The sequence below is a fragment of the Rattus norvegicus genome, chromosome 1 (genome assembly GCF_021556685.1).
Source record: "Rattus norvegicus strain SHRSP/BbbUtx chromosome 1, alternate assembly SHRSP_T2T, whole genome shotgun sequence".
Classification (NCBI taxonomy): Eukaryota; Metazoa; Chordata; class Mammalia; order Rodentia; family Muridae; genus Rattus; species Rattus norvegicus.
In genome coordinates this window covers 92,373,312-92,398,793 of record NC_141534.1, presented here as the reverse complement: position 1 = coordinate 92,398,793, position 25,482 = coordinate 92,373,312, and the positions used below count along the sequence as shown (strand labels likewise).

Genomic DNA, 25,482 nt, shown 5'->3' with positions numbered 1-25,482 from the left:
ACTTATGCCCTTTGTCTTTCTCTCTACTTTGATTCACATTGACAGCCCCTCACTGAGGGATTCTAGGCAAGGACTCTATGATGAGTCACAGTTCCAACCCAGGGAATGTGACTTTTGTTCAGTTCTCAGTTTGCAAAGTAGACATTCCACCAAGCAGGGATAGTGAGGCAGTGGGTTGGGAGAGGTAATTTTTTTCAGAAGAGATATTTGTACATTTTTGGATAGGTTCAATGACATTTTCATAGTTGTTTACCAAAGCATATTCTGGCTGGGAGTGAGGATGTTTGTATAGATGTCTGAGTTCACAAAGGAGGCAAATCCTTTCTATGCAAATTTCCTCCTTTCAAACAAGCTGCTACCCTACCAAGATGGTTCAGCAGGTAAAGTTGCCAACCTGATGACCTTGAGTTTAGCCTCTGGGACCCATGTAGTGGAATGAGAGAACAGACTCCTGCAAGCCTCATGACCTCTACATATGGTTTCATACTACATAATAATGCTCTTTCTGTCCTCCCCTACCCCTGTGTGTGTGTGTGTGTGTGTGTGTGTCTGTCTCTGTCTGTCTCTCTCTGTCTCTGTCTCTCTGTCTCTCTCTGTCTCTCTCTCTACACACACACACACACACACACACGTGCTCGCACACAGTAGATACACTGATGGTATAAGCAATAATAAAAGCCCAGAGGACAATGCTGCAGCTGAGGTAGAGCTCGATTTTGTAGGGACTGATGGGGCATCAGAGGAAATGTGACTCTTCACGCTGTACATGGGGATGGCCAACTGAAACAGACCGAAACACTGATCTTCAGGAACTCATGAAAAGTTCAGCGATCAGTAGACTCCTCTCAGGTCCACACTATGTGGATAACTCTTTCTACTGCCTCAAGACTTGAGAATTGGAATCTGTAGCAGGAAGATCTGATCAGCCTAGAGCATGGGTGAATGTGGAAAACATAAAGTAGGAAATAAAATGTGTGCGCATGCAGAATCTAATTTCTTATGAAGTCTGCAGTCCTTTTTTATGAAGTACCAATTCATAGGAAGGTGATTGGAAGGTAACGGGCGCTGGGGACATGAGTGATTGCTTGGAGGCTGGCAGCTTTGGATCAGGTGATAAAGTCAGGCTGGAGCAGTGGCCTTGGGAGGACACTGCAGCAGTACCCTCCCTGTTTGGGGTGCCTAGCATGGCCACAAGGGAAATACAGTATTTTAGCATGAAACTATCATTCCAAACTCTAAGGCGGTATAAAAAATGCGGGGCAGGGGTGTCAATTTTTTCTTATCTGTTTCCTGATGAGGAGGGTCATTGTCAGAGGGCAGTACATCTGAGTCCATTGAAGAAGGGGTACGCTGGTCCCTTAGCAGGAGAGTTTTGACTTGATGGCTGTGATGTATCATTCATGGGATTGCTGCGCTGTCTATCTGGAGAGATTTTCTGAAAAATAACCATTGAGCAGATGATTTGACTTCAGAGTAAAACGGAGATGTTTCCTGGGTGGGTTGGGGTGGGGGGAGTGGAGGCAGGAGAGGTGGAGAGAGCCAGGGAGAGGAAGTGAGTGCAGAGCTGGCTCAGCCTGGGTGCCTGGTTCCACCAGCAGGGGCACTGTACCAAAGGGAGCTGGCATGCGCAGCAGGCAGCTAGAGCACCAAAGGGAGCAGGCAGGTACAGCAGGGAGCTAGAGCACCAAAGGGAGCTGGCAGGAGCAGCAGGGAGCTAGAGCACCAAAGGGGGCTGGCAGACGCAGCAGGGAGCTAGAGCACCAAAGGATGGGGAAAGGAAAACAGAGGGCTAATGTAAATATTTGCATCCAGCCTGAGGTGAAAGGGATGGAGGTCTGGTTTAGCCAGAGGTTCTCCACAGCATCTAAAAGGTCTTTACAGATGTATCAGGAACAAATGAGGCTGTTGTAGGGTGAAAGCCCTTGGGAGAGCTTCTGTGGAACTTTGTATGTGTATAGGGTGAAGAGAAGCATTTAAAACACAGGGTAAGAACCTAGGACTGGGGATAATGAGCGATGAAGTGTAAAGGGAGGAGTGAGAGGAAGAGGGAACTCAGCCCTCTCAGAAGGAAGGAAGCCTTTGGGAGGAAGCTCCCTCAGGAGGAAGCCCACTCAGGGGGAAGCCTGTGGTTGGCAATTTGTCTGCTCCCTGTGTCTAGGGCCCCATTTCAATCCAGTTAGCATCTGTTGGTGCAGAAGTTTATTACCCAGTTTCTAGGAATTGGACAGTTATCTTAGACAAAACAAAATGTGTGATGGCCTAAATGTGTAGGACCAGAAGGTCAAATAGAAAAATTAGGGCCTCATGTGACTGACATAGCCATAAATTCATGAGGATGAGATCTATCAAGTTAGCAGGGAACTCAGATTAATATTCCCTCAATACCAGAGACAATCCCCATAAAAAGAGGTGAAATGGGAGTTGCTTCAGTGGAAGGCATAGAAAAATGTCACCCAGAACAACCCCAGATTGTGCAGGTTGTCCAAAAATAGGAACACGCAGGGACTGAGTTTCCAAATTATAAAGGGAGGGGGCACTGCTGAAATGATATCAATGGCCCCACCCCTAAAATGGTTGACTGACAAACCTGTGTGGGTAGATTAGTGGCCCTTAACCAAAGAAAAATTACAGGCAACTCGACCAGTTGTCACAAGAGCAGCTGGAGGCTCAACATGGGTCTACTAGCCCATGTAATTCCTGTGTATTTGTTATAAAAAAGAAATTGGGGAAATGGAGAATGCTAACAGATTTGAGAGTCGTGGATAGAGTAATCCAACCAATGGGTCAGTGATAGCCTGGAATTCCTTTACCTTCTTTATTACCTAAGGCATGACCTATGATGGTTGTTGATTTCAAATACTGCTTTTTTTCTATCGCCTCGAAAGAGCAGGATAAGGAAAACACTGTCTTTACAGTGCCTACATATAAAAATGTTCAACATGAAAAAAACATGTCAGTGGAAAGATCTTCCACAGGGAATGTTAAATAGTCCAACTTTATGTCAATATTCTGTACAATGACCACTACAAAAAATTCATAGGCAGTTTCCTCGCTCCATTATTTACCATTACATGGGTGATATTTTGTTGGCTGATTTGGAGGCAGATGCTTTACAGAAAATATCTGATGAAACAAAAAGAATTTTGCCTTGTTGGAGTCTGCAGATTGCTTCTGAAAAAAAAAAGTACAGAGAGGAAATTCTTCTTACTATCTAGGTTATAAAATAAGCCAGCAGCAACAACAAATCATCCACAGACGATGCAGATCAGAAGAGATCGGTTGCAAACCTACTGGTTTTCAAAGATTAATGGGAGGTATTAATTGGGTATGGCCCACCATTGGATTAACTACTCAAGAATTAAGTAATTTGTTTCAAACATTACAAGGAGATTCAGACTTAGACAGTACAAGACAGCCAACAAAGGAAGTAGAGAAAGTTACTTTAGTGAAAAAAAAGACTACAAGATCCTATGGAGACTACAAGACCTATCCCAAGCTGGATTGTTTTGGTTATTTTGTCTTTGACTCATTCTCCTATTAGGCTCATAATGCAAAGGGAAGATAGTATTTAGAATGAATCTTCTTCACACACAAAGTAAAAAATTAGAGACATATAGAAAAGGTATGGAATTCATTGGAAGACTTAAAGTCTGCAGTCCAACTAACCCAACAATGGGCAGCTGTGAATGGGAAGTCCAAGAGATTAGTAGTTGCTCAGTCCCACGAGGCTAGCTATTTGGATGTGGCACACCATTGGAATAACTGGCCTTCTGTATAAACTGTACTCCTGAAGAAGTAGGTTCCAACAGATGTGCTGGCAAGTAAGTGCAAACAGACAAAGAAGGAACTCTTTTCCATCGTCCTTATGTAGCCCTCCAGCAGAAGGTATGGTCTAGATAAAGGCGTGTACCACCAAGCTTTTATTTGGAACTTGCTCTCTTCCAGGCTGGCCTTGAACTCAGAGATCTGCTTGTCTCAGTCTCCTGGGATTAAAGGTGTGTACTACTTTGCCTGGGCCTAAGCTTTTCATTGCCACTCTACCTCAAGATCTAGATCCAAAAAAAAAAAAAAAAAAGAAAAGAAAAGAAAAAAGAAAAAAAAAAAAAAGAAAAGAAAAGAAAAAAGAAAAAAAAAAAAAAAGAAATGCATGTCATCCTAAGTCAACATCCAGAAGCCTGTGTCTTCCAGACTCAAGATCTGGATAGTAGATGCACCCTCTATTTCTGGATTGTAGTTCATTCCAGATGTAGCCAAGTTTGACAACCAGGAATCACAGTTTTTGATTTAATTATAAAAGGAAGAAAAAGATGACATCAGTTGTCAGAAATAGAATCAGCAGAAATCATAGGTCCTTATAATAGTACTGAGATTACTTTATTATGGGTAATCAATGAAGACTGGCAAAGAGCTCATAGCAACTATTTGGGACTGAGAGGCCAAACCTACTCCATCTTGGGACCGGCCTCCATTTTAAAAGAAAAAGGGGCCTGAGAACTTGACCTGCAGCTGAATCCAAGCTGTACCCAAGTTCCAAGAAGGATCACATAGCTTGTCCCTGGCCCATACCCCAGAGTTACTCCCTGGCTACTTCCTAACAACAGCCAATCAGCATTAGTCTGATAGTTCCAGATGTACTATCTTTCTTTCTTTTTTTTAAAAAAAGATTTATTTATTTTATGTATATGAGTCCACTGTTGCTGTCTTCAGGGCATCAGATCTCATTACAGATGGCTGTGAACCACCATGTGTTGCTGGGACTTGAACTCAGGACCTTTGGAAGAGCAGTCAGTGATCTTAACCGCTGAGCCATCTCTCCAGCCCCCAGATGTACTTTCAAACCGTTTGTTCATGGCACCCACCTGTTGGCTTACAATAGTCATTCAATTAGATGCCTGTCAGGCTGGAAACCCCCTCGCTTGCTCGCCGTTTCCCATAAAACCGTGTCCCTCTGAGGGCTCAGGGCTTCATCCTCCTGTCCTGATGTATCAGAGATGGTCGTGAGGCCCACACTCGAGCTTGGATAAAGATCCTAGTGTGATTGCATTGGAATTGGCTCCTGGGTGTTTTTTTGGGGTTCACAATGCTTCCTGGGTGGGAATAACAGGAGACAGTAACAGTAAATATCCTAAGAGTCAGATAATAAAAGAACTAATTTGATTATCTCATGTATTGTAAAAGGAATACCAAGTCCTGAAGTGCCTACATTTTATACTGATGCAGATTAATTGGGAATGGCTGGTTATAAGTCAGGAAAAAAAATGCAATTTAGGGGTTGTGGATTTAGCTCAGTGGTAGAGCGCTTGCCTAGCAAGCACAAGGCCCTGGGTTTGGTCCCCAGCTCCAAAAAAAGAAAAGAAAAAAATGCAAAGTAATTCAAAGCCCATATATTTCAGTTCAAAAAAATCAGAGTTGTATGCAACTCTTATGGTTTTATTAGATTTTCCTGAACCTCTTAATATAATTTCCATCTCTTCTCTTTTCTTTTTTCCCTTTTCTTTAAGATTTATTTATTTATTTACTTATTTATACACTGTTGCTGTCTTCAGACACACCAGAAGAGGGTATCAGATCCCATTACAGATGGTTGTGAGCCACCATGTGGTTGCTGGGATTTGAACTTAGGACCTCTGGAAGAGCAGTCAGTGCTCTTAACCTCTGAGCCATGTCTCCAGCCCAGCCACTGACTCAATATGCAGAAGGAGTTGCTTTGCATATAGAAACTGCTGAATCTGTTCCTGATAATCCAGAATCAACATAATTTATACAGCCGAGCAGACAATTGGAAACAGAAATTATGCATTGTATATCACCCATACTTGGTCTCATTCAGGCTTGCTAGGTCCATTAGCACAAGGAAATGAAGAAATTGACCAGGGAGTGGAACCAGCTCAAGAGAAAGAAGTGTTATAGTCAAAAAAAGCAGACGGTAGATCTGAAGAATGTGGAGTCTCCAGATCCCCTAGGGCCTGGGAACTAGAACCTAATTTCACCCTATGATTCAAATGGAGTTTGAAAACAAAATGGCAGTACTTAGGCCAAGTTCCTTAGCTTGTTCCCAACACCATAAACTGGGATGGTGGTGTGGCCCAAGACTTCTCACTCCACAGAACTAGATCACTTCTCATCGCTGCTGCTCAGCTCCGTCTGCAACCCTGGCCAGGGCTGGATACCCTGTTGTCTACTGGCCTCCAAGCCTTGTTTCTTTCAATTGTATCTTTCCAATTTCTAACTAAGATAGATGGAAACTCTGAAGCCTTGTGCCTTTGGCCTCTTTGTTTCTACCCCAGGAAGCCTGCATGTATCTTCTTAGCTCTCTCAATACTACTTTGTAGCTTTTTAAAATGTTGCCTTTTGTTTCTGATTTTTTCTTTATATTCTTACCCGTTACTTTGTGGGTTCTTGGTGTCTTTTATCTGTGTCCTAACAATATCTTCTCTGGCTCAGCTCAGCTTCTCTCAACTGTCGTTCTCTCTGTCTCTCCTGTATCCTGGACCCCTTTTGCCTACTCCCCAATCCTACTTTTCTCTCTCTCTCTCTCCTCCTCCTCCTCCTCCTCCTCCTCCTCCTCCTCCTCCTCCTCTTCTTCTTCTTCTTCCTCCTCTTCCCCCTCCTCCCCCTCCTCCCCCTCCTCCCCCTCCTCTCTCCAACAACTCTCCTCCCCACCCCTAAGAAGCCCAAGAGCCAGCTGTCACTGAAGAGCACAAGATTATTCAAAGGGCTGATACATAACATAGTTTATATTGCCCACCCCCATTTGTTTTAGCTACTAATTATGCAGTTCTGAAGCTGCTTCTCAATTCTTTCCAATGCCTTTGACAGGGTTCTCGGGGGTCTGGTGTGATCTTTCTGTTGATTCTCAGGACCACATTCACAACTGAGATACCTAACAGGAATGTTTCTTCTTCCCACTATTTGGGTACTGCTTCCTGAACCTTTTTTACTCCTGAACTGTCATCTTCTAACATCTTATGTTTTGGGGTTCCTCACTGAAGCCTCTTTTTTTTTTTTTTTTTTTTTTTTTTGGTTCTTTTTTTCGGAGCTGGGGACCGAACCCAGGGCCTTGCCCTTCCTAGGTAAGCGCTCTACCACTGAGCTAAATCCCCAGCCCCCTCACTGAAGCCTCTTAATTTCCGTCTCAACCTCCATTAACCTTTGGCTTGCCGTTCTGACTTGGGCACTATTTGGCAAAGTCTGTCTTGAAGTCCTGCTCACGGGCCGTTGTTGCTCTGCCCTGTGGGTGGCTCTGTATTGCAGGAGACCAAAGTCCTGCTCACCGGCCTGTCAGTGGTCAGGTGCTGAACACTTCTTGTCCAGGCTTCTCCGTCTGGCAGGGAAGGCAGTAGCTGGTCAGGCTCTCTTCTTCCCTCTTTTTGGGTCAGTGGCCAAGGTTCTCAGAAACCTCCCCTGCTCAACTCTGAGTTTGTCTGTTTTGATGAGATCCACAGCTTTCTGTTTCCTGTGAAAATATAAACAAGTCTGCATTTCCAATGCAAAATATTCACTGACTTCTGACGTTAACACATTCTTATGTTATATAGTCTGATTTAATCCCACAGGTTGGTTTTGGTTTTGGCTTTAATAACCAAATGCCTCTCAACCTCTGTTGTTCCTTTCCCATTATCATTCAGAAACTGTAAAATTAACAGAGCACTATTTAGTCTCTTCCTGAGGGGTCTTTACTATTCCTTCTTTTTAAAAAAAATACTTCTTTTAAGGTACGATTAGATCTTTTTACAACTGCTTGTCTGTAGGATTGTGTGGTATACCTGTGATATACTTTATATTATAATATGCAAAGAATTGCTTCATCTTACTAGAGACATATGCAGGGGCATTGCCAATCTTAATTTCTATAGGTATCCACATAATAGCCATTATTTCCAGTACATTTGTAATTACAGAATCAGCCTTTTCAGAACTCAACGCAGTTGCCTTGTTGAAAGCCTGAGTATGAATCAATGGAACCGTATAGAAACCTTAGTTTTCCAAATTCTGCATAATGAAGCATATTCATTTGCTAGATTTAATCTCTTTACCCTTAAAGGGTAATGGAGTTTGGTTATACAAAGAACAAGTGGGACTTTCTTTTTATAACTTCCTTGGCTTGTTGCCAGGTAATAGAAGTTTTTTTTTTTTTAATTAAACCTTTACTGTTAACATGATGTTTTTCATGACATTTTGAGACATCTAATATACTCCTATTAGTAATGTGTTGATGTTAGTGATAGGACCTTGAGCCTCGTGCATGCCATGCAAGTGCACTGACCACGGAGCTGTATTCCTAGCCTGGGCCTAGATCGAGCCTTGTTCATCTAGTGAAACTACGCCCCGGCGCCTTGTGGTTTGGGTTTGGTTTGGTTTGAGGCAGGGTCTCATGTAGCCTAGGCTAGTGGCTACAAATGTTATTGAACTCCTGATTCTCCTGTCTTCATTTCTCAAGTATTGGGGTTAAAGGCATACATCACCACGCCCTGTAGCTTTAATTTCAATGCCTACTTTTAATGATGGTTCTTAAATGCTTTAACCTCCCGTCCAGTCCACCACCCACCAGAGGTAGTGGGAAAGGAAGGTTTTGATAATACGGGGGAAGTGGACCTGTTTAGGAATGGTTCTTTGGAGCAAATCCCATCTGCGTTGTCAGGAAATCAGCAGTTCAGTTCGCAGGCCAGCAGGGGCAGTTTGATCCACTAGCAAATCCTTCATGAATACACCAGCATTCCAGTTCGGTAGATCAGGGACAGCAGACACAATCAGCAGCTGTGGCACCACATAACAGGGACAGCCAGGCCTCAGTCTCCGCATGCACGAGTCAGCAGGAGGAATCAGGACCCTCATGGACACCAGGAGAAGTTCTCGGCTGGGCCTCTCTTGGCAAAGCAGAGATCACGAAGTGTTGCAAAGCTAGCGATGCAAGTGAGCCCCTCTCACCGTCCATTGAGTCCTATTTATACTCCCTCCAAACACGTGTCCTTCACGGGTCTTGCCTCAGCACATGTCTCTCATCAGCACGTGGGTCTGTCTTTGCCAAACTCCAATTGAGCCTGTATCAGCTGACATCACTCTGCCAATTGGCCTGAGTCTACAGAAGTTGTAAGCAGCCACCTAACATTACCAGAAGTTTTTTTGGTGCATTTCTCTCTACGGAGTCACAACAAATGGAGCTCAACATGCATGTAAGGTGGACCAACATGTGTGCGTTGTTGTTAGCAAAGAATCCTTCACCACGAGTCCTCTCACATGCTTGCTCAGCAAAATGTGCCTTCGTGAGTCTGCCTTAGCAAATCAGCCTTTCATCTGTGTCTGCTTCAGCGAAACGTTCTTTGACATAACTGACTTTTCAAAGAAACCACAAGCTTCCACTTCAACAGCCAGCCTGATCATATGTTGGAGACTGAACTCAGGGCTTCATGCACGCTAGGCTAGCCCAGCTAAGGCATGTTCCTAGACCTCTTCCCCCAACCTTTGGCTTTTGAGACAAGGTTTTGTTATATATCTTTCTTTTCTCCCTTTTTGTTGGATATTTTATTTATTTACATTTCAAATGTTATCCCCTTTCCAGGTTTCCCCTTCACAAATTCCTGATACCATTTCCCTTCCCCCTGCTTCTCTGAGGGTGCTCCCCTACCCACCCACTTCTGCCTCACCGCCCTAGCATTCCCCTACACTGGGGAATCAAACCTTCACGGGACCAAGGGCCTCCCCTCTCATTGATGTTAGATAAGGTTCCTCTGCTACACGTGCAGCTGGGGCCATGGCTCCCTCCATGTGTATTCTTTGGTTGGTGGTTTAGTCCCTGGGAGCTCTGGTGATGGGGGATCTGGTTGGTTGATATTGTTGTTCTTCCTATGGGGTTGCAAACCCCTCCAGCTCCTTCAGTCCTTCTCCTAACTCCTCCATAGAGCCCCCGTGCTCGGTCTGATTATTGCCTGTAAGCACCTGCATCTGTGTCGGTAAGGCTTTAGAACTCAACATATAGACCCTGTTGGCCTTGAATTTGTGGTGATCCTCTTGCTCCCGCTTGCCAGGTATTGGGATTATGGGTATGTGTCACCACACCCAACTATCCCCCCTCTTTTCTTTCAAAACCTTTTTTGTGTTCTCTCTCTCTCTCTCTCTCTCTCTCTCTCTCTCTCTGTGTGTGTGTGTGTGTGTGTTTGTGTGCCCACACATGCACACCCACACATGCATGCAAAGAGATCCAAGGATTTAGAGCCAAGAGATGGATTGAGCAAGTGCGAGCACCCCCCATGCTGGTGGCTTCTGTCTTATGTTTTAGGACACCTGTCTCAGGACTGTCCTTCCACTGTTACCGTCCTCTGAAAGCATGGCACTCCCAACTCAACTGGGAGTTCCTCGGACAGATCTCAAAGTGTGTCTGAACCTATGGTATACTGAATGGAGTCAGGAGATCCGGGAGTCACAGGGCAAAGAATGATGGTCCTGAAGCCTGGAGGTTAGAGCCCACTGTGCTCAGGAATCAGGTTAGCCCACAGCAGCTGGAGCCCAGTCACATCTCCGCTACCGCCCAGACATGAGCTGCAGTTCTCCCAATAAACACCAGGGGGTGACATTGGAACATACAATGACTACTCAGAAACCTTTCCCTGAAGCATTAAGTTACTTTGCAGACTGGTTTCCATTCTTGTCCCAGTAGATCTGGCTCTCCCTCCCAGGAACTTGCTTGGACTTAGTGGCTCCTCCTCATGCTTTTGAGGAACCCACTCTGTTACGCTCATAACTCATGAAGAAGATGAGGTGACCACAGGGGAAACAGTGAGAAAGTGACTAGAGATATCCCTGAACCATCAGACTCAAGCCACACTCAGCCAGCACAGGATGCTGGGAAGTCTCTCTCTGAAACCCACCGTAGGATGATCTTCTTTCCAGGACACACCTCTGCATCCAGGTAGAGTAGAAAGTGGGAAATCCAGGAGGCAGAAAGAATTCTGGGATAAAACCAGGCAACAGAGATGTGCCCCGAAAGATGACACGAGACAGACACGTGGCATCTGGGCACAGGTGGCACGTGGCAGAATGTAGGTTAAAACCAATCGGTTATCTTTAGTTTTGATAGAGTCAGCTAGAACCCAGCTATGTGGCCAAGGTATCTGTAAATATATTTTGAGTCTGACTCTTATTTCTGGGAGCACAGGGCTGGGAGGAAGAACCGGGACCAAACTTCTACACTTGTCTGCTGGTGAGAATTGGGTGTTGATGTCACCCATTGTCATTGTGCTGGGTCAGTCTGTGGCTTTAGATCTGATAGTGTTTGGTTTGGGAAAGTCAGTGCTCCCAAGTTCCGTGCATCAATCTATGGAACTAATATCCTCTTGGTGGAATTGTCCTTTGCCTTACAGAAGTTTTACACTTTCACGAGGTCTGGTTTATTGATTGATGATCTTAATGCCCGAGTCATTGGTGTTCTGTCCAGGAAGTGGTCTTCTGTTCCAATGCGATCAAGACACTCCCCACTTTCTTTCCTATCAGATTCAGTGTTTCCAGTTTGAGGTTGAAGTCTGGGATCCACTTAGACTTGAGTTTTGTGCAGGGTGATTGTTGCTGTAGTGGATTAAACCGCTCTACTCTGCTGTGTGTAGTTTGAAAAGCCAGCTTCCACCTTTGCCTGGGAGCTGCTGCACTACCAGCCCACTCCTGCTTCCCTTTTGTTCCACCGGGCTTAGCTGGATGGGTGCCGCCAGCACTGACCCAGTTTTTCTTTCTTACCCACCTTTGCCCCGCTTGGTTCCTGGCACCGGTGGCGGTCAGCCCCAACCGGGCCTCTGTCTCTACCCACCTTGCTCCTGGGGTTTTCCGCTCCACCATCCCACTCCCGAGACCCTTGCTCCGGGGAGAGGTCGTGTTGCCAGCCCCACCCGAGACCTTTGAATCTGCCGGTAAAGGACACACACTCAGCTTGTCACTTTACAGCTTGCCTTTCATGGTACACTTGCTGGGCGCAGATACCTCCTGCCTGGAAATGTGCGCCCTTACCAAAACACCATCTCCTTCTCTCCTTCTGCCACAAACTCAGTGGTCTGTTCCAATCAGCCTCCGCCAAACATCTCTGACAACCCTCCCGCAGCGGAGCCACAGGCCCTGGCTGTCCCGAGATCTTACGTGATTGCCGTCTTCTTCTCGTTCCCAAGCATGGCAGAAAAAAAGCCCTTCTCTTCCCTGCATCTCTTTTTCCTCTTGAGACCCAGAAGTCTCACCTGTACCTTCCGCTCAGCAACTGGCTCCCGGTCTTCTTTATTAACCAATCAAAAACCATTTATGGAACTAGACCTTAGTATCACTACCTCCCCTTACATGACTCTCCCCAGTGGCAGCGGTGCCAAGTTCTTGCTACCCGCCCCAATGCTCTAGATTCTTGAATGAATCAGCTTCTTCCTTGGTCCTCTTGCCCACAAATTCTAAAGCCCCGCCTCTGTCTTCCCGCCATTGGTCGCTGGCAACTTCATTTACCAATCAGAACCAGCCCGGGACATGTCTCATGTGCGGAATTCTGTGCAATTTTGGGAACCCATAATGGAAGCACTAATCCAAATCCACAACAAGAGATAAATATTGATCTATTTGTATTCTTCTACTTGCAAACATTCAGTTAGACTAGCACGATTTGTTGAAGATACCCCCCCCACACACACACACACCGCCCCAATGTATGACTTCTTTTTCAAAAATCAAGTGTCTGTAGGTGTGTGGGTTTCTTTAAGGGTTATCAGTTTGATTCTATTTACCAACCTGTCTCTATACCAATACCATGGGGTTACTATTACTCTGTAGTACATACAGCTTGAGATCAGGGATGGTGATTTCTCCAGAAGTTTATTTTTCAGGATTGTTTTAGCTAGACTCGGTGTTTTTTTTTGCTTTTTGTTTTTGTTTTTTTTTTTTTTCCATATGAAGTTGAGAATTGCTCTTTCAAGGTTTGTAAAGGCTTCTGTTGGAATTTTGATGGGAATTGCATTGAATCTGGAGATTGCTTTTGGTAAGACGGCCATTTTCAGTGTGTGAATCCTGTCGATCCATGAGCATGAGAGATCTTTCCATCTTCTGATATCGACCTCAACTTCTTTCTTCAGAGACTTCAAGTTCTTGTCTTCCAGGTCTTTCCCTTGCTTGGTTAGAGTCACTCCAAGTTATTTTATATCACGTGTGGCTATTGTGAAGAGTGTTGCCTCCCTATCTTTTTTCTTAGCCCATTTATCATTTGCATAAAAAGGGCTACTGATTTCTTTGAGTCACCTTTGTTTTTTTTTTTTTTTCTTCTTCTTCTTTTCTTCTTTTTTTTTTTCCGGAGCTGGGGACCGAACCCAGGGCCTTGCGCTCGCTAGGCAAGCACTCTTCCACTGAGCTAAATCCCCAACCCCTTGAGTTACCTTTGTACCCAGCCACTTCGCTGAAGGTGTTTATCAGCTGCAGGGGTTCTCTGGTAGATTTTTTTTTTTTTTGGTTGCTTATGTATACGATCATATCATCTGCAAATAGCGATACTGTGATGCTTTCTTTTCCAATCAGTATCCTCTTGATCTCCTTTAGTTGTCTGATTGCTCTGGCTAGGACGGCAGGCACCACACTGAAGAAGTAAAGAGAGAGTGGACTGCCTTTTCTTGTCTCCATTTAATTTGAGGTTGGCTATTGGCTCTTTCAATGCTACCTTTATTGTGTATCCCTGATCTCTCCAAGACTTTTAACACAAAGGGGTGTTGGATTGTTTTTTAAAAAAGCTTTTTCAGCATCTAATGATGTGATCCCGTGCTTTTATTCTTCCAGTTTGCTTATACGTTGGGTTACATTGGTAGATGTTTGTACACTGAACCACCCCTGCATTCCTGGGATGAAGCCTACTTGATTACAGTGGACGAGGTCTTTGCTTTTTGTGTGTGGTTATGAGTATTTTATTGAGAATTTTTGCATCAATGTTTATAAGGGAAATTGGTCTGAAGTTCTCGTTCTTAGTTGGGTTTTTGTATGGTTTAGGTATCAGGGTGGCTGTGGCCTCACAGAATGAATTTAGTGATGTTCATTCTTTTTCTATTTTGTGCAATGGTTTTAGGAGTATTGGTATCAGCTCTTCTTTGAAAGTGTGGTCGAATTCTGTGTAAAACTGTCTGACCAGTGACTCTTTTGGTTTGGAAGATTTTTAATGACTGCTTCTATTTCCTTAGGGGTTATAGGACTATTTTTTTTATCTTTATTAACTTGAGTATTTCTTATTTACATTTCAATTGTTATTCCCTTTCCCGGTTTCCAGGTCAACATCCCCCTAGCTCCTCCCCCTCCCCTAATATATTGGTGTTCCCCTCCCCATCCTCCCCCCATAGGACTATTTTGATAGTTTACTTGATCTTGATTTAACTTTGGTAAGGATTATCTGTCTAGAAAAATCATCCATTTTATTCAAATTTTCAAATTTTGTGGAGTACAGGCTTTTGAAGTAAGATCTAATGATTCTTTGAATTTCCGCAGTGGCCATGTTATGACTCCCTTTTCATGTCTGATTTTATTGATTTGGACACTGCCTCTCTGCCTTTTAGTTAGTTTGAAAATCTTAGGGTTGGGGATTTAGTTCAGTGGTAGAGCGCTTGCCTAGCAAGCACAAGGCCCTGGGTTCGGTCCCCAGCTCTGGAAAAAAAAAAAAATCTTGCTGATTTTCTCAAAGAACCAGCTCTTGGTTTGGTTGATGGTTTGTATTTTTCTCTATGTTTGTAATAGATCTCAGCCCTGAGTTTGATTCTTTTCTGCCGTTTACTCCTCTTGAGTGTGTTTGCTTAATTTTTTTCTAGAGCTTTCAGCTTACTTTTAAATTGTTAGTATGAGGACTCTCTAATTTCAGTATGAGGGCACTTAGTGCCATGAACTTTCCTCCTAGCACTGCTTCACTAGTATCCCACAAGTTTATGTCGTGCTTTCATTTTCATTGTATTTGGGGAGGTATTTATTTTCTTTATTTCTTCCCTGACTCGGTGATCATTGGTTGGCGGAGTTGTTCAATTTCCACGAGTGTGTAGGCTTTCTGTTGTATCTATTGTTGAAGTCCAGCTTTAATCCACGGTGTTCTGACCAGATATAAAGGGTCATTTCAATTTTCTTATGTCTGTGGCAGGGCTTGCTTTGTGACTGAGTATATGGTCAGTTTTGGAGATGGTTCCATGAGATGCTGAGAAGATGCTAGAATTTTTTTGTCTTTGGGTGAAAGACTAGATGGAGCCCAGGGAATCTTGGGGAAGAGTTGGGGTAAGGTTTCAAGTACTCAGAGGAGGTAGGAACTCCACAGGAAGACCACCAGGTTCAACTAACCTAGACCCTTGAGATAGAACCACCAACCAAAAGAGAGCATGGGCGGGACCTAGCCCCCACCCTGTACATATGCTGCAAACGTGAAGCTTGGTCTGCATATTGTTCCCCAACAACTGTAGCTGGGGCTGTGCCTGAATCTGTTGCCTGCCTGTGGATCCCATTCCCCTAACTGAGCTGGCCTCAGTGGCAAGTACAACCTAGTCCCATAGTGACATAATGTGCCATGGTGGGACGATGCCCAGGGGTCCTCCCCTCTCATGAGAAGTGAGGGGGAGGAAGAGGGACTGTGTGAGGAGAGGCCACGAGGGGGCAGGCTGCAATTTGGATATAAAGCGAATGAATAAATAAATAAATTAAGGAAAAATATGAAAGGAAATACAGAGACACAACCTAATACAATGTAAAGGAAGGTCATCCCAACATCTGCTTTTAATCTAAGAAATTGCTTCATCTGTAACATTAACAAATGATATACAATAAGAACAATATGAGAACTATCAAGGAAATGCTACATTTACTGTGTCCAGTCTGTTTGTATTTGGCAACCTTGGAAAAGTATCTATCCCATCTTGGTGAGCTTAAGGTTCTCTACCTAAATCACTTTCTTATCACACTTACGGCTTCACATAAGACATCTTCTTAGACCCTAAAACACTGTCTTAGGTCCTAAGTTATTTAAAGTTTTGTCTCTCAACCTTTGCCTCTGAAGCGTCATATCTCTCTTGTCAGTTTTCTTTTTTGAATCTGAGAACACAGAAAACTGTAAGACTGTAACCATCTAGTCTTTAACCCCATCAGAGACCTGAGAAGGATACATTTAATCTGAGTAAACAGGAAGGGCAGGGCAAGCAGTTCAAGTACTAATGACATGGACTAATGGCCACCTTTACAGTCACCAAAGGGTCCTCCATGTTGGTGGGGCATGTATCTTTGACCGCTAGGCCAAGTAGGTCTGACAGACTTCTCTGGGAAGTAGGAACTTTGATGGCCTGTCCTACTTTGTCTTGGCAAAGGGGAACAACCAGCTTCCAGTTTCCTGATTACCCACAGTTGGGAGAGCAGTCAGTCAGCAGTCGAGCTAAGGGGCGGTCTTTCGTCCAGTGTCCATCTTTGCTACATTTGAAGCAAACTCTTTGTGGAGGTTCTGCGCTACCCATCACCCTCTTTGGAGGAGAACGGAGGGCTTCAGGAGCTGATGTTTCTCTCTGTCAAAAAAAGCCTTTTATTATATAAATATCTGAACTATTGTGTTCTGTAGACCCCTGACGTGTTTGAGGACCACCCATTTATCTAAACTATGTCTAAGTAGGCAAACATTGCTCGTTCTTAACTGTTGACTTTCTGCTTAACACTGAAAACATACACAGGGGCTAAATAAAGCTTATTTCTGTAACTAACTAAATTAGTGCCTAACACAACTACAGACTCGATTGTTTTGTTTTGTTTTTTTTCTTTTTTCTATTTTTCGGAGCTGGGGACCGAACCCAGGGCCTTGCCCTTGCTAGGCAAGCGCTCTACCACTGAGCTAAATCCCCAACCCCTCGATTGTTTATAGATGACTATTGACTTGTATTTCTTAATTATTGTTAACACTTTTACGTAGTAGTTTCATAAGACTAGAACTTTGCATTACATTTTGAAAGGAGTTGAATATTCACATACAAGTTAAACAAGAGCTGAATCATATAAAAAGTATGGTGCAGCAAACATAACATTAAGTTTTTATCATCATACAAAAATTCCTATCAATCTAAAGTATTTGAGATTTGTTGCTTTTCTCGTCTGATAGGAGATTGATAGGAGATACAATATCCATCCCCCCATCTTTGTCCCTTTTCATCTCTTTATGTCCTGATTCACCCCCCCCCCCTTTTAGCCCCTACACTAGATAGGAGGGAAAGAAGGATGAGGGGGAGGTGAGACAGAGAAAGAAGTCCCTGATTTCTTTTTTCTTCCCTGACCCTGACAAATAGCAACTTGTAACCAATCCTCCTGAACAACAACAAACACCCATGAGCCACTGAATGACCGGAAGTCACTAACCACGCCTATCAGGAATGATGGTGTTATGTTCTTAAATTTGCTTCCTGCAGTCTGGGGCAACAGCATTTGGGGGGACAGGGCTAGAAACTGATATTGGTCACGTCTTGGGAGATCTGACTGCTTCCCTTGCTGTTCAGGCTCTGTGGGATGGGGAAGTGGAGGGTATGACTGAGAAAGCATTGTTTGAGGCTAGACACTTTGAAACTGTCCTGGATACAATTTTTTGAGAAAACCCAAGTTTTGAGGCAGTCCGTGAGGCTGGATCCCCTGGGGCTAGCTGCTTTGTCTTCAGTGAATTGTCTTTTCAGTTTGCTCTGAAAGCACATGGACTTTTAAACGTAACATTGTAAAGACATCCCTGTATTAACACATGCAGGGAATGTGCAGTGTGCACATTATCAGCTAATGGCGACTCTCTGCTCTAAGCAGATGAAACGCATCTGTCAGTCTTACAAGTCTGTTTGAACAAATCACCAAACAGTAATATAAACCCCCATCCATGCAATAAGGAAGGGTGGCATGTGAGTTACAAGAACCAGGTAGCCAAAAAAATTCATTGACTTCTCCAGAGACATTCATGTCTCAGCTGGTGTCTTAGCTATCCCCAAGAAGAGGGACTGCCATTTATCTCATCTGTTATGTCGTTTTTTCTGGGTCTCTCTCTTTGTATCTTTCATGTTAGGAGCCAAGATTTTCAGGAGCTCTCCCACCGTCAAGTCTAACCTTTGATAACTTCGGAAGAATTCATAGGGTTTTGCTTCCTCTTGAAACAAAAGCGTATCTTCTTTGCCAGTGCAGCACACTTCCTGACTTCCATTCTGAGGTCGACAGGGTGATTTGATTCAGCAGTCCTTTCTAAAAGCCAGTGTTCTTACGCAGGTGTGCTACCTGTCTCATTAATATTTTAAAAAAATTAAAGTAGGGGTTGGGGATTTAGCTCAGCGGTAGAGCGCTTGCCTAGCGAGCACAAGGCCCTGGGTTCGGTCCCCAGCTCCGAAAAAAAAAGAAAAAAGAAAAAAAAATTAAAGTAAATGAAGCATTAGGTAGTCTGTCTCTGGAAGTCTCATAACCTCCCCTCCGTTCATGAGCTTTTCCTTTGAAGCGGTTTTCGACCTTCCTATTATTACATGACTTTTGGGATTGTAAGGCACACCCGTAACATGTCCTGTTATAATATTTGAAAATGTGTTGAGCCTTAAGAGATACCCGTGCCAGAATATTCTCAGTCTTGATCTGTAAGGCAGCCTTAAGCTTGCCATCACTTCTCATCAGTGTGTAATGGTAGATTCGGCCTTTTCAGACCTCAAGGCTGAAGCCAATTGAAACCCCCCGCAGGCATCAACTGTGTGATAAATTCTGCAAAGGTAAAGCACACCTGTCTGCCAACGCTCATTTCTTTGGGTGCCTTTAAGGTGACTTCCAGCAGGGGATGGAGCTTGACTAAATAGAGTAGGCAGGACCATTCATTTTTATAATTTTCTTGGTTTGTTACATGGTTACAGGAGATTTTTCCTTAAACTTTTACTATTTATGTGATGGGTTTTATGAAGTTTTCAAGCTTCTAAGACATTTCCTCTTAGTAATTGACCTATCTCCTCGTTTCCTAGCAAACCTGTGTGAGACCAGATGTGGGATATATATATATATGGATGATCTGTTTTGAATTGCATGCTGTATGTGTATAAATAATCCATTTAGCTCTGAATCAGCTCAGCAGTTTCTATTTGTTAAAAAAAAAACCTCTTTGTGCAAACTGAAAGTCAGTAGCTATATTAAGAGATTCTGGAAAGGGGTTGGGGAATTAGCTCAGTGGTAGAGCGCTTGCCTAGGAAGCGCAAGGCCCTGGGTTCAGTCCCCAGCTCCGAAAAAAAGAACCAAAAAAAAAAAAAAAAAAAAAAGAGAGTCTGGAAAATCTAATAGAACCATGAGGATAGCATATAGTTCTGATTTTTGGAATAGATATGTTCTGAACTACTTATATTTCCCGACTTATAACCTGCCATTTCTGATTTATTGACATCTGTATAAAATATAGGAGGTTTAGAAATTGGTATTCTTCTCACTATACAAGTGAGAATCCAATTAGTTCTTTTTATAAACTGAAGCTGCTTGCTCCTGAGGCATTTGTTGTTAATTTCTTCTGAAAAATCACTGCAAGCTCTTTGCCAGTCCTCACTGATTCCCACAGTTAGGTCATTTCAGCACCAGTACAAGGTGTCATAATCTCTGCTGGGCTGGTTTTTGCTAATTGACGAATTCTTTTTTTTTTTTTTTTTTTTTTTTTTGGACCAAACCCAGGGCCTTGCGCTTCCTAGGCAAGCGCTCTACCACTGAGCTAAATCCCCAACCCCAATTGACGAATTCTTATTTTTCCTTTTCAGATCAGAAAGATTTTCTCCACAGGATTTTAATATTCTAGTGTGTTTATGTGCTAAAATCCATCCATCCTAAGATATTATCTTCTCTCTGCTTAAGGTGGGAGAATGTGTGATGGGCAAAATAACTAAAGTCCAATCCAGCTTGGGGTGCAAGCATCCTGGGACCTCTTTCTACAGAGCTAATTCTCTCTCAGCCTCCGTTGAGCATTTGCTTGGACTACGTAAGTCTGAATTACTTTGCAAGGTTTGTAGTAAATGACTTAGTTCTTGAGTACTTAGTGCCATTGTGGGCCATAGCCAGCCAATATCTCCCAGCAATTTTTGAAAATCATTAAGAGTTTGTAATTGATCCCTTCTGACTTGTACTTTTTGTGGATAAATCTGCTGTAAACCTCTTATATCCTAGATAATTAACAGAATTTCTTCTTTTTATTTTTTTTTTCAGGAGCATGTGTAATGCCCAACAGGGGAAAATTCTCTTTATTTCACCAAACCTTTTTTCTAATGTATCTGTATTTCAATCAGCCAGTGGTAAAACCATAAAATGTGACTAATGCCTTTGGAAATTTAAACTGCATTGGCTTAGTAATTTATGCCTTGATTGTCTTTAGTTTTGGACTAGAAATTTAGATCACCCTAAATTTTTCTCTTGTGAAAGGAGCATTGTTAATGGGTAATTCTCACTATTAGGGAAAATAACAACAAAACATTTCCCATAAAGGGGCCTTTAATATTGAGTTAGTCCTGCTATTAGGAAATCAATCAATCAATCAAACAATCAATCAATCAAACAAACAAACAAACAAGCCATTTAAAGAAAAATCAAGCAAAGAAACCAGAAACTTGCAAGTCGTGGGCTGGCTGTGTTATCTCATGCTGCAGTGATGGCGCCCCGCCTGGCGGTCTGAAATTCAGCTGTTGCTGCTCTGCTTTTGGCGGGGCCTTGGCAGAAAGAGCTGTCAGGCATCTCACAGGCAACCAGAGAGCGGAGTTCCAGCCACCGTCAAGCCCTGTTTCCTACCAGGAAGAAACTTTTTCCTTCCTCTATTGTGAACGCTTGTAATCCAGCATTCCGCCTCTCAGGTCTCTCCTGACCTAAGTCTGCTTTATTCTGATCTTTCTTAGATGGCACAGAAAACTGAGGTCATTCTTTAACCCATTGTAATGAATTCCATGATAGCAACTACAATGAAACTATAAGGGATAAAGTGCCCTCTTCTATCCTGTTTTACATCTTTAAAAAATAACTTATTTTATGTATATGAGTACACTGTCGCTGTCGTCAGACACACCAGAAGAGGGCATTGGATCCACATTACAGATGGCTGTGAGCCACCATGTGGTTGCTGGGAATTGAACTCAGGATATTAGCTTTTGGGCTAATATCCACTAATCAGTGAGTGCATACCATGTGTGTTCTTTTGTGATTGGGTTACCTCACTCAGGATGATATTTACTGGTTCCATCCATTTGCCTAAGAATTTCATGACGTCATTGTTTTTGATACCTGAGTAGTACTCCATTGTGTAGATGTACCACATTTTCTGTATCCATTACTCTGGTGAAGGGCATCTGAGTTCTTTGAAGATTCTGGCTATTATAAATAAGGCTGTGATGAACATAGCGGAGCACGTGTCTTTGTTATATGTTGGAATGTCTTTTGGGTATATGTCCAGGAGTTGTATACCTAGGCCTCAGGTAAGTACTATGTCCAATTTTCTGAGGAACCTCCAGACTGATTTCCAGAGTGGTTGAACCAGCTTGCAATCCCACCAACAATGGAGGAGTGTTCCTCTTTCTCCACATCCTCGCCAGCATCTGCTGTCACCTAGGTTTTTGATCTTAGCCATTCTCACTGGTGTGAGGTGGAACCTCAGAATTATTTTTGATTTGCATTTCCCTGATGACTAAGGATGTTGAACATTTCTTTAGGTGCTTCTTGGCCATTCATTATTCCTCAGTTGAGAATTCTTTGTTTAGCTCTGTACCCCATTTTTAAAATAGGGTTATTTGGCTCTCTGGAGTCTAACTTCTTAAGTTTTTTGTATATATTGGATATATCCAAAGCCCTCTATCAGATGTAGGATTGGTAAAGATCTTTTCCCAGTCTGTTGGTTGCCTTTTAGTCCCAGTGACAGTGTTCTTTGCCTTACAGAAACTTTGCAATTTTATGAAGTCCCATTTGTTGATTCTTGATAAGCCATTGGTGTTCTGTTCAGGAAAACTTCCCCTGTGTCCATGTCTTTGAGGCTCTTCCCCACCTTCTCTTCTGTTAGTTTCAGTGTGTCTGGTTTTATGGGAGGTCCTTGATCCACTTGGAATTGAGTTTTGGTGCAGAATTCTATCAGACCTTCATAGAAGACCTAATACCAATACTCTTCAAACTATTCCACAAAATAAAAACAGAAAGAACACTATCCAATTTGTTCCATGAAGCCACAATTACACTTATATCCAAACCACACAAAGACCCAACAAAGAAAGAGAACTTCAGACCAATTTCCCTTATGAATATACTCAAAATAATAAAATTCTCACAAACCAAATCCAAGAACACATCAAAATGATCATCATGATCAAGTAGCTTCATCCCAGGGATGCAGGGATGGATCAGTAGATGGAAATCCATCAGTGTAACCCGCTATATAAACAAATTCAAAGAATAAAACCACATGATCATCTCATTAGGTGGTGAGAAAGCATTTGACAAAATTCAACACCCCTTCAAGGTAAGTCTTGGAAAGATCAGGAATTCAAGGCCCATACTTAAACATAGTAAAAGCGATATACAGCAAACCAGTAGCAACATCAAACTAAATGGAGAGAAACTTGAAGCAATCCCACTAAAATCAGGGACTAGACAAGGCTGCCCACTATCTACCTACTTATTCAGCATAGTACTCGAAGTCCTAGCCAGAGCAAGGAGAAAAGAAGGTCAAAGGGATACAAATTGGAAAAGAAGAACTCAAAATATCACTATTTGCAGATGATATCATAGTATACTTAAGTGACCCAAAAAGTTCCACCAGAGAACTACTAAAGCTGATAAACAACGTCAGCAAAGTGGCTGAATATAAAATTAACTCAAACGAATCAGTAGCCTTCCTCTACTCAAAGGCTAAACAGGCTAAAAAAGAAATTAGGGAAATGACACCCTTCACAATAGTCCCAAATAACATAAAATATCTTGGTGTGACTCTAACTAAGCAAATGAAAGATCTGTATGACAAGAACTTCAAGTCTCTGAAGAAAGAAATTGAAGATCTCAGAAGATGGAAAGATATCCCACGCTCATGGATTGGCAGGATTAATATTGTAAAAATGGCCATTTTACCAAAAGCAATCTACAGATTCAATGCAATCCCCATCAAAATCCCAACTCAATTCTTCATAGAGTTAGACAGAACAATTTGCAATTCATTTGGAATAACAAAAAACCCACGATAGCAAAAACTATACTCAACAATAAAAGAACTTCTGGGGGAATCATCATCCCCGACCTCAAGCTGCATTACAGAGCAATAGTGATAAAAACTGCATGGGATTGGTACACAGACAGGCAGATAGACCAATGGAATAGAACTGAAGATCCAGAAATAAACCCACCACACCTATGGACACTTGATCTTTGACAAAGGACCTAAAACCATCCAGTGGAAAAAAAAGATAACATTTTCAACAAAAGGCTCAACTGGAGGTCAGCGTGTAGAAGAATGCAGATCGCTCCACTCTTACCACCCTGTGTCAGTCTCCTCTCCTGGCTGCCTTGGATCAGGACGGAGTACTCTCACTTCCTCCACCAGCACCAGGCCGGTCTGCACACTGCCACGCTCCCACCATGATGATAACAGACTGAACCTCTGAACCTGTAAGCCAGCCCCAAGTAAAGGTTGTCCTTTATGAGAATTGCCTTGGTCATGGTGTCTCTTCACAGCGATGAGACCCAAAGTAAGACAAACAAGGTCCTCACAAGAGGCCTGTCCTGGTGTAAAACTGGAAGCAGCAGCACATGGGCCTGTCTCTCACTGACTCCCAGCCAAAGAGCAAGCTTACACGGCTGGAAAGGGATTCGAGTCCCGGCCACCATCCTACAGGGAAAGGGTTTGTGCTGACAGTCAGGGCGCCGTTCCTGTTGCACCAGTCATGGCAATTGGAATGCAAACCCCAGCTGTGCGGAAGTGTCACTGAGAAAGTGTGGGGCATAGTCGTGTGAGGGCCACACACGGGACTCACAGCGCTGGAACAAGCTGTTTGATCTTGCAGAGCCGCCTCAGGTGTCTGTGAGTGTCCAAGTGACTGGCGCCCCCATTCTCAGACAGTCAGGTCCCCTGGAAATGCCCAAAAGCCGGCAATTGGTGAATCAAGCTGGTCCTTTCCCCCACCAATATTCCTGTTCCTGTACGGGAAAACAAACATAAGGAGCACTTAGGATAAAATCGTTTTATTAATATTAGTATCGACGTCAAGTGCTTGACAAGACTTCAGTACTCAGCACTGGCCCAGTGCTCCAGGAACAGCTGGGCCCACCGGGCCTTTGTGCCACAAGCCATATCAGGACGCACTAACGCTCATCACATGAAGTCTTGAAATGAACACAGTGCTGCCTAAGGAGGTGGAGAAAGAGCCTGTTTACAGCCTCTGTTTCCACAGATCTAACAGTTCCTCCCGGTTACCTGATGTCCTGCAGCTGCCGGTTCCTCAGCCTGTGCTGTCAGTGGCCCTGTGCACCCCCCTCCCTTCGAGGGTCTTCCACAGACAAATGCAACAGGAGAGTTACAGAAGCTTCTCATTGCGGGTAGCCAGGGCAGGAGCAGGCCACAGCTCCATCCACACTCACACGGTGTCTTCTTGAACCTTCCCCTGCAGACATGGCCACCCGACCTCTCATCGCGGGACCCCACCCTTCCCAGGACACACATGTCATCTCTTTCATGCTCAGAACATGACGCTCCTTCTGAGACAAATGGATCTGCATGTCTGTCGTTGGGACAGAGGCTATGATGGTGTCTGCCTGTGTAGCCTTTTCTTCACTGTGTGAAGGCGTGGTTCTGAGTTTCCCATTGTTAATTCTGTACTGGCAGAGAGCTAAAATGCTGCCGGGACTTTGGTAATATCATTTCTATGGCTTATCACCAGGTTTTCTATTTTGTAAATACTTGTCCTTCCTCACCTGCCAATCTAGAATTGCATCAGAGACTGTCTTGCTACTGATTGGTTTTAAGAATGAGACAGTGGCCAATATCTGGGCAGGAAGTGTGTTTCTGCTTGCATGGAAGGCTATCCTGGAACTCAGAAGCCCAGGAACCACACAGCTCTGAGGGGAGAAGGTATCCCGATGGAAGGGCATCCTGAGACACAGCTCTGAGAAGCCGCCACCTCAGGAGGTGTCGCAGCTCCCAGAGGAGAGGATCCCAGCTGAGCCAAGGAGGTCAGGAGTCTCAGCCCCGCTCCTCTTTGCTTCTTCCAACAGTAGTCACACCAAACGGAAAATCCCATGAAAGAGATCTATTGAGGGTCCAGGGTGAGGAGAAATGAATCCAGGGATGGCTGCCTTCTGCTCCTGGGAGCAGGGAACTGCTGTATGTGTCAGAGATTGGTGGACTTCCTGCTCAGGGATTGGTGGGCTTCCCGCTCAGGGATTGGTGGGCTTCCCGCTCAGGGATTGGTGGGCTTCCCGCTCAGGGATTGGTGGGCTTCCGCTCAGGGATTGGTAGGTTTTCCTGCTCAGGGATTGGTAGGTTTTCCTGCTCAGGGATTG

The 25,482-nt window shown here is 43.7% G+C and overlaps 1 long non-coding RNA gene across 25 annotated transcripts in view; it reads right to left on the bottom strand.

Moving 5' to 3' along the window:
* The window catches only part of LOC102549342 (uncharacterized), a 136,634-nt gene that overhangs the window by 230 nt on the left and 110,922 nt on the right, over nucleotides 1-25,482 (bottom strand). For 5 of the 25 annotated variants that reach the window (XR_015649977.1, XR_015649960.1, XR_015649935.1 and 2 more), the window contains 4 exons: nucleotides 23,958-24,120; nucleotides 7,275-7,456; nucleotides 4,860-5,087; nucleotides 1,032-1,435 (listed from right to left, as the gene is read on the bottom strand). This is a non-coding gene — a long non-coding RNA (uncharacterized LOC102549342). Of the gene's footprint in view, nucleotides 1-1,031; nucleotides 1,436-4,831; nucleotides 5,088-7,150; nucleotides 7,457-8,595; nucleotides 8,868-15,697; nucleotides 16,509-20,433; nucleotides 24,121-25,482 lie in introns of those variants that run through there. The other 20 variants (XR_015650018.1, XR_015650009.1, XR_015649973.1 and 17 more) reach the window with 13 other exon arrangements.